The sequence below is a fragment of the Pteropus medius genome, unplaced genomic scaffold (genome assembly GCF_902729225.1).
Source record: "Pteropus medius unplaced genomic scaffold, Ma_sr-lr_union100, whole genome shotgun sequence".
Taxonomy (NCBI): Eukaryota; Metazoa; Chordata; class Mammalia; order Chiroptera; family Pteropodidae; genus Pteropus; species Pteropus medius.
This window is the reverse complement of record NW_024350924.1, coordinates 5,098,667-5,110,724: the sequence shown is the minus strand read 5'-3', so window position 1 is coordinate 5,110,724 and position 12,058 is coordinate 5,098,667.

Here is a 12,058-nt window from a genome sequence, read left to right as displayed (position 1 = left end):
TTATCTAAACCGTCACCTCTTTGACCCTTCCTATCTCTTTTGCTTTATTTTTGTCCTTAGTGTTCATCTCTAGCATACTGCGTTTTTCATTATCCAGCTTCTTATTTCTCTTTCTCCAGAATATGTCTTCCCCAAGGGCATAAATTTGTGTGTGCTTTGATGATTGCTACGTATCCTGGCATCTAGTACGGTACCTGCCACATAGTAGGCGCTCAACAAATACTTACTGAATGAATAAATGCACTCATTTCATCTTCACCACAACCCCATAATATACGTGCTGTTATTATCCAGTTATAAAGATGAGAACACGGAGGCACAGCCCAGTTAGGTAGCATGCAAAAGGTATACAACTTAAAATGGAAAAGCTGGTATTCTAACCCCAACACTGATTCTATCGTCCTTGCTCCAAAAACTAAGAATATTCAGGTGCCCACTATCCACATTTATTTTTTAAAGAAAAAAAAAATGTTTTAAGGAAAAAAACTTATAGAAACAGTTGAAGCCCCTCTTTTAACTCTTCCCAGTTCTGATCCCTGCCAGCCCTCCTCAGAGGTCGCCACTGTCCTGAAGCTGACGCATGTCCATCCCACCTTCGGGCATATATTTTACCAGTTGGAACTGTCTCTCTGGTGGCTTCTGAGCCACCCGTGAGGACAATGTGGAGGCAGAGAGGACCCACATGATTGAAAACTCCCCAAATCCATCTCTCAAGCAAAGTGTTGACTGCCTTTGTTCCTCTCGCTTTCCTATTATTTTTTTTTCCCTTTTCTACTTACAGACACTCATTTTTCTAGCTGAAAATAGAAAATTTTATCAGATTGGAATAACAGTCCTTCTTGCTGTAGTTTTTTTTTTCCCCAAAGACGGGATGAATTTGAGCCTCGTCAGAAAGCCATCTGCTGTGTACGCGCAGACCGATTCAGAGCCAGAAAAAGAAAATGAAGGAGGGGGAAAGCCCTGGGTGATTCATTTTAAAACAAAGAGCTGTGGCTTGCAGACTCCATGCCTTCGACGAAGGCTGACCACGGGACAGCGCGCACCGACTGGGAACCGGGGCGTGAGACGTTCTGCGTTGTGTTTGGTGACCTTGCTCCCAGTAAAGAAAAGGGAAGAAGACGCCAAGTCTGGCTCTGTGAGTCCAGGCCAGTTCTCTATGGAAATGGCCGCCGGGTTCGTGGCCCGCTGCCCGCCTCATCACTGCCGTCCCCTCTGCTGGTTACATTGAACTCATTGTGATTCCTGTCGTGCCGGACCTGGCCAGTCCTGGTTCAGGACCATCACAGAATGACGCTGTGAGGCCTTGAGAGGACATGTCCTTCAATCCAGGGGGCCACACTTGCCACCCAGGGGAATGCGCAGGGGTGCTGACCTAGGTGAGCAGACCCTAACCTAGGTCAAGGGGCCCCGCTTCCAGTTTCAGCTGAAATCCGTCATTCTTTACCTTTCTCGAGCCACCACCGCAAAAACTAAATTGCAGCATGAAAGCCAAAATCAAGTGTCTCATACTCCTAAGAACATTTAATCATTCTTCTCTTTTTCCCATTTAATTTTTAATGCTGCTATTTTTTTATAAGTATAAAAGCAATTTAGGCTGGTTATAAAACATTTAAATAATATATGAATATACGACTTAGGGAGTTCAAGACCTTTGTTATTCTACCTCATAGATAACTGTTAATAGTTTGATATACATTCTTCCAGACTTTTTGCCATTTGCATAGTCTTCATGTATGTTAAACTCTGCTCTCCAGCACTCTGTACTTCCCATAGCAACTGCTTCCCGTTTCACCTCTGGTGATTCATTTAACACGTCTTTCCTGTCACAGGGTCATCTCCACGAGGACCCAGAGCTCGCCTGCCTTATTTGGCGGTTGTACCCTCGGTGCCCACCCCCATGCCTGGCACACAACTAGCACTCGGTATAAACTTGCAAAACAGGTTCTAAGATGCCTTTGCTAAGGAAACATAAGGAAATAAACTCAGAAATGATTCATGACTTGTCCACGGTCACAGCTATTGAATCGTGGAGCTGAGTCTCGAACCCATCCATCTCCACTAATTCCAAATCGAGAACTCTTTCCACAGAAGTACATCTTCCTCTTCATAACTGCCAGAAATTCGTGGCTGAACTGTGTCCATCCTGCCCCACAAAGTCTCCAGGTCACACAGAGAGGGATGACTCCAGTTTTGACACTTTTGAGTAAGAAGTAAATATATTAGGGAGAAGAGATTACCCTTCGTTATTTCAGAAGATAAAACCGTGTTCAAGGAGTGACTTGTGAGGCTGCTTGCTGAGTAAATTATGCAAACGTGGAGTTCTGTTCTGTTCGGCCCTGCTGACACGACTGTGGATCTGTCTTCATTCTTGGCTGGCTCCCACACCCCTGGGCTCATGGCTGCCCACAATCAGCTTTCAGGAGCTCAGGCAAGCTTGGGTCTCCATGGCGTCCACTGGAGGTGAGGGTCTAGATGTGTGCCCTGCAGTGCAGTGAGGCTCTACACGGCCAGTTGATTACCAATGACATTTCTGTCCAAACGCTCAAGCCTGGCCAAAGAGTGATGGACCTACAATTAATCCAGGGATTCTCAAGCACACGGCTCCTGGGAAGAGACTAACCTCCCAGATGACTCTCTTGTGGTGTAATCCTTTTGGTGTGTGCCTGTGTCACTTTTACATAGCTCTTTTCTTTTCAGAGGAACAATTTTCTGCAGGGAGGAATTGTGCCGGTTCTTCAACATCACATGACAACTTAAAGGACATTGTCTTTCTTCCCTTGTTTTGATTTTGCTCTAAGCCAGTTCCGGTTTGTAATTCTGATCTAGAATAGCTAAAGGCGGTCCTTTCAACACTCGTTGCTTTAATCAAAGAAAAAGGTATCTTTCTTCCCTCCCTGGGTCCCTTCCTCCCTCCTGCTCTTCCTTCCTACATACAGCATTTAAAAAAACTATAGTGTTTTGTAAAGTGCTTTGTTCTTAGGAGACATTAACTCTATGTATTTTTTCAAAAATAGAATGCGAAACTGACTTAATCAGATATTTGAAAAGTCCAGTCGTTGAAGCAATGAGAGTCGGATCAAGACTATAAAACTCATGTATAGTTAGGAGTATATATGGGAATTCGGTACATGATAAAAGTAACATTTTTCAAATCAATAAATAAAAGATGGGCTATTCAATAAATGATGGTGAAAAACCATTTTTGGAAAAAGCAAGCCTGGATCCAAACCTCATTTTTATATGAAAATAAAACCCAGAAATATCATCAAAATTTCATGTAAAAATTAAATCATAAAAATAGTAGAAAATGATTAAAAATTTTTATGATTCTGAAATGGAAACAGCTTTATAAGTACAACATTAAAAAATCAGAAGAGAAAGTATTGGTAGATTTTGCAATGTAAAAATTAAATCTTCTCACCAAAAAGAAATGTGCATTTAAAAGGCTGAATGATAGAACTTAAATTATGAAAATATATATGACCTCATAAGGTTAATAGCCTTAATATACAAAATGCTTTTTTAAATCAATAAAATTTGATTATCACTCTTATCACCATAGTAGTAGAATTTGGGACAATTTTTACTTTCTTCTTTACAATTTTCTGAACTTTTGATTTTTTTTTACAGTATTTTTAAAACATTAAATTCATTATCAGTTTAAAAAAACACTTTAAAAACGTAGATGAGCATCTTTAAAAAAAACGCTTAAATCTAAAGTTCAAAATAATTTTTCCAAAATTGTCCAAAGGTTCTGCTTTTTAATATTAATCGTTATACTGAGACTTCAATATACAAGAACAACTAAAAAAAAAAAATACATGAGAAGTGGTAGAAAAAAATCATAAGACAAAAGAATTTTAATATGAAATGGCAGACCCCACATTAAAGCCATTTCTTCTTTCAAAATCTGATTAGAATCTAAATCTTTAGATTAAAATTTGGCCCTTTTTGTTTTTTCTGGATAAGAGTCCATTGAACAAAAGCTTTTTCAGCCCTCAAATGGTTACTTTTAGTGCTAAGGTCTTTTCTTCTTAATACAGGGTGGTTTTTCCTTCTCTCCTCCCCTGTCCCACCTCATCTAAGTTGTACCATTAAATAAAAGGTATGATTTAAATTTCAATTTTACTGAAGCTGAAGGTAGAATTAAAGGGATCATACAGATGAACGATTTCTTTGAATGCCACTTTACATAAATTTACGTAAAGCTGCAAAAAGTTACACAGCCTCTAAAAATTCTTGTAAAGGAGAAAAGGGAGAAAAACGTGTATTTGTTGAGCACCGAGGGTCTCATCAAGCGCTCTACAAGACTGCCTTATTTACGTCATCTCATTTAATGCTTAGAGCCCAGAGGTGAAGCCAGCATTACCATTCTCATTTTATAGATGAGAGAACAGGCTCTGAGGCATTTAATGATTTGCTAGAAATCACGCCTACCTGATTCAGGCGCCCATTACTGACCTTCTTCCTGCACCCATGAGTTTTCTCCAGTGTATATATCTTCTTTTATGTACGAGGACTGATACAGAAGTTCCCTGCGTGGTCCTAGAAGTCCCTTGATGGTGTCTCGAATAGTCGGACCACGGACGCTTCCTCTCAGCTGCTCTGGGGCATCCACACCCCGTCCCGATGCTCAGGCTCACTGCGGGGAGCATCCAGCTACTGCTGCCCATGCTCAAAGTCCAAGGCGGGCATCTTTTGCCTCAGCCGAGGCTTCTGGGGTCTGGGCTGCCCTCACTGCAGAATCTGACCACTAGCAACCGCTGGCTTCAGTGACGCTCATGTTTTGTGTTTTGGTTCTTTATGAAAAGTACTTAGCACAGTGACTGGTGCTACCTAAGCACTTCATCAAGGTGAGCTGCTGATACTGCTCGCCCCACACGCACAGTCTTCGGGTTGCAATGCAGCTCCTGAGCCGAGTCTCTGAGACCCGCCTAACTGCAGACCTCACAGTCATCCTTTCCTGCTGAGCCAGACTTGGGTGCGTGACTCCTGCCTTTGGGACAGATTTCCCCAGGGAGCTCCCTAAACCCAGGCAGGCTCACTCTCTCGCTGAGCCTGCGGTCATTCCGTGCTCATCTGGATTCCACAATGACCCCGATTTAGGAACAAGCCTAATCTGTGGGTGGACTCTGGTCTCTCCTAGAGCCTGAAATCACACAGGGCTGATATGTTCATGGTCTCAAAGTTGAATTAAGTCTCTCTCTTCTGACAATCCTGCCGGAAACTTGTTCCAGCAGAGCGACAGTGGCCGGCTGGTGAATGACATCATCCAGGGGGTTGTCAGCCACCAATGGGGGTTTTCTTCTATCTGTGCACCCCGGAAACTCCCAGCATGGCTGCTGGGGCAAAACGCAGCTGCTGAGAGGCACCCTCCTCCCAGGCCTTCCTCGCCTCCCTCACCCCCATCTACACTTCCCTAGCTAAGTGGTGGATCCTAAGGGCACACTCTCCATTGGCGGCCTGAGAGAAGGACAGGTAATTTACTACACATTCATTCCACACCTGGTACTGGCTCAGACCCTAAGAGACAGAGAGCGGACCCTATTACAAGCCTCAGTGTTTCCCACCACGCCCCAGCCTGGCTTGATTATTTTGTTTCCATAACACACCTTTGCTTCCAAACGTGTGCTCACGCTATCCCTTCTGCATGAAATGCCTCCCCCACCCCGTCTCTGTCCGTGGAAGCCCTTAGCACCTCCTCCACTTTCCAGACACCCACCACTGTCCTGAGCTGCTCACCCCTCTATGCCAGCAATGATACTTGCCTCCTGTGTGCGTGAGACCCCACAGGCTTCGAGCTCCCTGATTTCCTTTATCTTTTTTTCATGGTACATATTTGGAAACAGTATTCCAAGAATTCCATACTTCCCCACTTCTCAAAGGCATCAAAAAGATTAAGAGTCCCTCATCAGTGATGGACACTGTGCCTCCACGTCCAACTCTGCCCAGCGCACAGTAGGCTCTCAGCGCCTGCTTGTCTATTTGAACTGGACCCATGTGGGTGACAGTCCTCACTAGTGGCAGTGGGTCCCCAGGCAGCATGTGCACTGCTCTGGAAGGTGGCGTCTCTGGTATCAGGGCCCAGGGTCACTCTAATTTTACCTGAGCGGCTTGACTGTTCTGCTGATCAGCCCCGGACTGGCCTCGGGGTTCCTGTGCTGCTGACCCAGCTAACGACACACCAGGCTGGGATCTAGCCCTGAGCACAGTGGACACAGCTGCTCAAGGTCACACAGAGGCTGTACCTTAGGGCTCAGTATCTAAAGTACTAAATATAGTTTCAGCAGAATTTCCTTTTGGCTAATTTGTCTTCTTTAGTATCCAAGGAGGAAAATCAGGCTCGTTGTCCTGCCCTTAATAAAAATAAAATTCAATCTGGAGAAGCAGGAGCAAGCTGGTGGTGTCTGCTCAGCTATGCAAGCCTGCTTTCCACTAAAACTGATTGATAGTTCCATGAGCCTACAAAAATGATAGAACGCTTACATCCCTGGAAATTCCTCATTACACATTTCCCCCTCCTTGAGGGTTTTCAGTAGTGAATGGTTCATAGCCAGGGATGTTACAGGAAAACCACAGAGATCTGACTAACGAGATGCAAGAAGACAGGGCCAAGGGGGAAGGGGAAGGAAGACATTGAACATTGACTGTGTCCCATACCCTGCACTAGGCATGTTACAAGCCTTTTGCCACTTATTCTCATAGCAACCCTCTGGGCTAAGTATGAGGGTCCTCTAAGCAGGGAAGCTATGGTTCAGAGAAGGTAATCACCTTGTCCAAGGCCACACAGCTAGCAAGGAGCAGGGCCAGGTTTGACTCAGCTTTGTCTCGCTACGAAGCCTGCGCACTCCCCAGTCTGTTAGGCAGCCAGGGCGAGGACAGCTTCGAGCTTGACCTGGATCTCTGGAGTGACAGATGTTTGGGTCTGATTGCCCACGGCCCCTGGTGCTGCCTGACCCGGCCGCAGTCCTTGTCAAATGCATGAAAGAAACAGCCACTATTTTGCTGACAGTAAACTGAGCAACAGGCAAAGTAAATGCCAGGAAGCCTAGAGCAGGCGGCGGCACCCCAGAAACACGAAGGCCAGAAGACTGGCTTTCCTGCAATCCCGAAATTCGTGGCTGTCTTTGCTCCCCAGTGCTCTCCCTCCAGCCACCATCTTTTCTATTCTCTCCTTTAAACATGTCCACGGTGGCTGTCTCTTCTTTTCTTGCAAAGTTCCCCTGGAAGAGCACTTCCTAGACAAATTCTCCCTGACTCTGAGAAGGCCGGCAGTCGACTCCCCCAGAGATATTTATATTTTCCCAGAGCCAAAAAAGCCTTACACATAAGAAGTGAATTTATAACTGTGAAGGATTTGGAGGTGATGGGTTAGGTAGCCTGAGAGAAGGTATGGGAATAGACAGAGGGAAATAACATCTTCCTTCTGAAGCCCCGGCAATTACATTTGGTGGGCAGCTGCCCAGTACAGAATTAGTCCTTTAAAAGGCAGTGTCCAGGCGGGGATCCTGGGCTTGGTTCTCTAACTGCTGGACCAGTCCTCCCTGAAACTTTTTCCTGCATCCTTTACAGGGTTTGTATGGAATGTGATTTTCCCCTTTGTTTCTGATCATTGCCTCTTTTCAATGGTGCCTCTTCTTTAGCTGCTGATTTGGCTGTTATCTGCAAATGTATCATGATACCAAGATAAAAGGGAATGTGTGACGAGCTGGTGGACTATCACCAATGTGTCTCAGATGGGCCCAGTTCTCCGTCAGCCTGGGACCTTCGGGGAAGACGGAAGCCAAAACTTGGTACTGCCCTCGAAAATATTTATGATTCTATGATCTAGTGGGTAATATCATAATTATTCCCTAACTCTTCTTGAAATCTTTGTCGTATTACCTATTAATCTATATATAATATCTATTTATCGTGGATATATATCTATTATATAAATATATTAATAACAAATGTATTCCTTGATATTATGTAGTACATTAATATCTATTTATCATTAACAGATATTTACTCATGTGACAGGCGCGATGGTGGGGCTGGTTCTGTTTGGGGTGACGGGGTGTGCAATGTGCAGAGTGTGCAATGAACTACTAAGTACACCACCGAGATGGATGTGGGGCCACGGTCAAGGCCTTCCGCGGGGTACCCCCACATCTGAGGGTACTCCCATCCATTCCACAAGTATTTACTGAGCACCTCACATGGGCGAGGTCCTCCTGTAGGTACCGGGGATGCAGAGTTGGACAAAGGAGGCAGAGAGCCCCATCCTCCTGGAACCGGCCGTCTCACAGTGTGTCTGTCTCACCGGCCATCTCTCGGTGCCCACCTCAAGGGCAGCACACCCAGTGCAGAACTCACAGTCTACATCCCTCCAACTTGCTTCTTTTGTATGTTTCATCTCAGTTTGTGTTCCACGTCTTAGCAAAGAGTACTCTGTACACGGAGTCACTTAAAAGAGAAGCATGGTGCCGTCGCTCGCTTCTCCTCATTATTAACTCCTAAGCCCTCTCTGAGCTGCCCTGACGCCATCTTTCAGACCAACAGTAACCGTTGCTTGACGTGCTCCGTGTGCTCTCCACTATGATCGCAACTGGCACCAAGGCAAAGCTCAGGAAATGTTTAGCCAGCAGAAGAGGGAAGAGATGGTAGCAGAGCCAGCATCGGTAAAATGGGCCTTGGGAAGCGCACCGCTGTTACCCTCCCCTCTCTGTCCTCCCCCTCCTGCTTTTCCTAAGGCGCTGGCCCTGGGCAGTGAAGGACAGCTTTTGCCATCTATTTCAGCTGCCATTTGGCAGGATCAAATCACTTTACTGTCCCTGCCCCTAAATCGTGTCTCATCCCAGCCTCTCAAAATCCACGCTGAATTCCTGCCTTGGCCTGAGCTCACCCTCACCCCGGGGGGCCATTCAACTCACCCTGCTCAGTATCAGTGCATTTCTCAGGGAGTCTCCTCCATGAGTGCTCGCCCCTCCCTCCACTGGGTGTCCAGGTCCTGGTGTGAGCTGACGCAGATACGTTGTTTTCATTCATTCATTTTACACCTTGCCTTGCTCTGGAAAGGGTTTCTACAGCTTACAGAGATGTAAGAAAAAGGCAAGCACAAACAAGGCCGCCACGTTCAGTGTGTCCACTGCACGGGAGCACACGATGAGGGGATAGTTGGGGGCTGGACTCAGCAAGCCCCTCAGCCTGGCACAGTCGACGCCTGCGCAGAGGGGTCTTCTTGTCCTAGTTTGCGTGAAGTCTCCCATGGGCCAGGGTGAGAATTGAAAGTAGAATGAAAGAAGAAAGAAACAAGACTGAGGACGAAGGGCAGCCAGGTTAAGATGTGAAAGCCTTCCAGGTCCGACGTGCGTTCAAATCCTTGCTCAAGTGTGGCCCCCAGGAAAGAGAGCCATAAGTGACTTCCAAGGCACACCCATGGGTTAAAACAAAGAGAAAGGGTGACCGCTGTCACTCTATGGGGAAAAATAAGAAGGATTTTCAAGAACGCCTGCCACATGGCTTTGCGTTCTGGCTGCCATTGACCTCGTTTCTAGCTATCCTGTGACTGGAGAGTATAATCCGGTACAGCGAATGCTTGGGAAGGTAAAATATATATATTTACCAGCTCACGTGAATATATTTACACTGGCAATGTTTATACCTGCCCTCCCAGGTAAGCGCGAGACCACAGTGTTTTCTGGGCTATTTCCCTCTGCACATTCCTGCTGCTGACCCTGATGTCAGTTTTGTGGGTGGAGACCATGGGAAACGGGTTCTGTAAGGCCACAAGACTCTCGAAGCTGAAAAATGAAGATCAGTGGCAGTCGCTCACCTTCCCATGCCTGATCTCTACTTAGTGGCTTCGCTGTACTCGGCAAAACGATTAAAAAGGGCTTTTGCTTTACGATCGAAGCGTCGATAATGGAACATGCATCTCATCTCAGCTGACGGACATTTTATTGACACACTGATAACTCGAAGCTATTCAAGAATTTAACTCACTGCTGGGACTAGGAAAAGACTATAACCTCTGCTTACTGGCCCGAGAGGCTCAGATTAAGAATTTTACCAATATTTTGCTTTGTTTAGTATGTGTAATGCCTGGGAATGGCTATTACAATAAACCAGATGATGGTTTTTTAGCTCAGGCCCACCTTTTGTAAGACCCATAGGCACAAGATTATATTAACAAATGTAATCAACAAAACTGACAAAATTTACAATTAATTCGAGCAGGTGTTTCAACAAGGTGAGACAGTCCCTCACCTGCCACCCCACCATGAATGAGTCTAGCTTTGTGGGTAAGCTGTCCCCCTTTGCACCCCGCCCCCTTCCCCAGAGAGCTGGGAATCAGAAAGGTTCTCACACAAGACACCTTCCTGGAGCCTGTAACTTCTGGGCATCTGCAGGCCACCCTGCAGCTCCCACCTGTGTGGCTGGCCAACTGCCAGCTCTCAAAAGCCTGGGGCCATCTCCACCTTTACAATAGCTTTTTAATTTCTTCCAGGGATTCTGCAACATCTCCATGAGTTTGTTAATTTATACAATGAGAAGAACACTGCCTACCTCATACAATTCTTTTGAGGGTTTTTTGAGACAACCTATGCCAAGCACTTACTTAAAGTACCTGGCACATTAACAGGCCCTTGAGAAATCAAAACCATTATCGGTCTTAGGAGAAACAAAAGGGTAGAATGTAGGGGTTACAAGTCTAGTCCTCTCTTTGCTGTTCCTCCTCGCTGGCTGGGATCCCAGAAGCTAAGGCAGAAAGTGGACCCCTGCCCGCTGCATGCCATACGCTACACTTGAGTTAAAGCTTGTGTGCCAAACACTTGCCATGAAGGCTGCTTTGTATCCACATCACTGTCGGGTAGAGGCTGAACATGGCCTGGAGAAAGCTGCCTGGTTCTTGACCTGAATAAGCAGATCAGTCTCCTTGGAATGGTATATCTCTATCAATAATAAAAGGCTTTTTATACAGATAAGGCATAAGACACACAGCCACTTATTTTCCATCAGCTCCGAAGGAAGCAACCTTTCAGAATGCCATTTGACAGCAATACAAACAAAAACATTAAGGAAAGAGTAATAGTTAGGCTCCTGTCCAAGGCTTCATGCTGGGAGAAGGGAGAGAAACCCAAGCTGTGGTGCTTACTTAGAGGAGGAGAAACAATTCAAGTACTTTGTGCAAAAAGAAACAAGAATACTGCAGATCAGATATTGGGGGTGGGGGCTGGGGGGCGGGCTCTGTGTATTACCTCTGAAAACTGAGTCAGAAAAGCTTAAGTAAGGCCTTAGAGTCAGAACTGGCTCTCGATTTGCAAGCCTAAATGAAAGTGAAAATTGGAAGAGAAGCCATTCGCCTCAGTGGATCTCGAGCCCCAGTCCAAAACCAAACCCAAATGTGAACCGTGGTTGTCACTGGTCAGATAAACCCTGGATGAATTTGCTCCCCATCCTCTGTCCGTAATTAGTTTTATAAGAATCAGGGCTTCGGCCAGGGCGAGACATGAAAGGCTGAGCATGAGGAAGGCTGCTTATCCTAAGGAGGCTTGATACAAACACTGCTGCAACTGCCAGCTTTCTTCCCATCGCAAGTGACAGAAACCCAGTTCAGAGGAGTGTAAGCAGAATAGGAAATTCATTGGCTCCTGTGAAGAGAATGATTCAGGGGCTCAAACACTGTCCTAAAGGTTCCCTTTAGCTTTCCATCTCTCAACTCTGTTTCTCTTTGCACATTGTCTTCATTCGTCCCTGATGTTGAGATTTCCTCTTTGCCTCTGTATGCTGGAGAAGATGGCTGCACGAGCTCCAAAATTATCCAGAGGGCTTGTTGTCCAAAAGGAGGGCAGAGCTGCTCTCCCCCAGCTCCCACATCAATGCTTCAAGCAGCTTCTGATTGGCTGTGCTTGAGTCACGTGCCCAACTCTGTGCCAATCACTGTGTCAAGGGTGAGGGGGCTACTCTCATTGGCCAGACAGAGAACAGGTACCCTCCCTGAGTTGGGGAAATGAGGTCGGCCCCATCTGAATCACACGGAATGGGGTCCCCAAAGGAAAGTGTGGTTTCATTT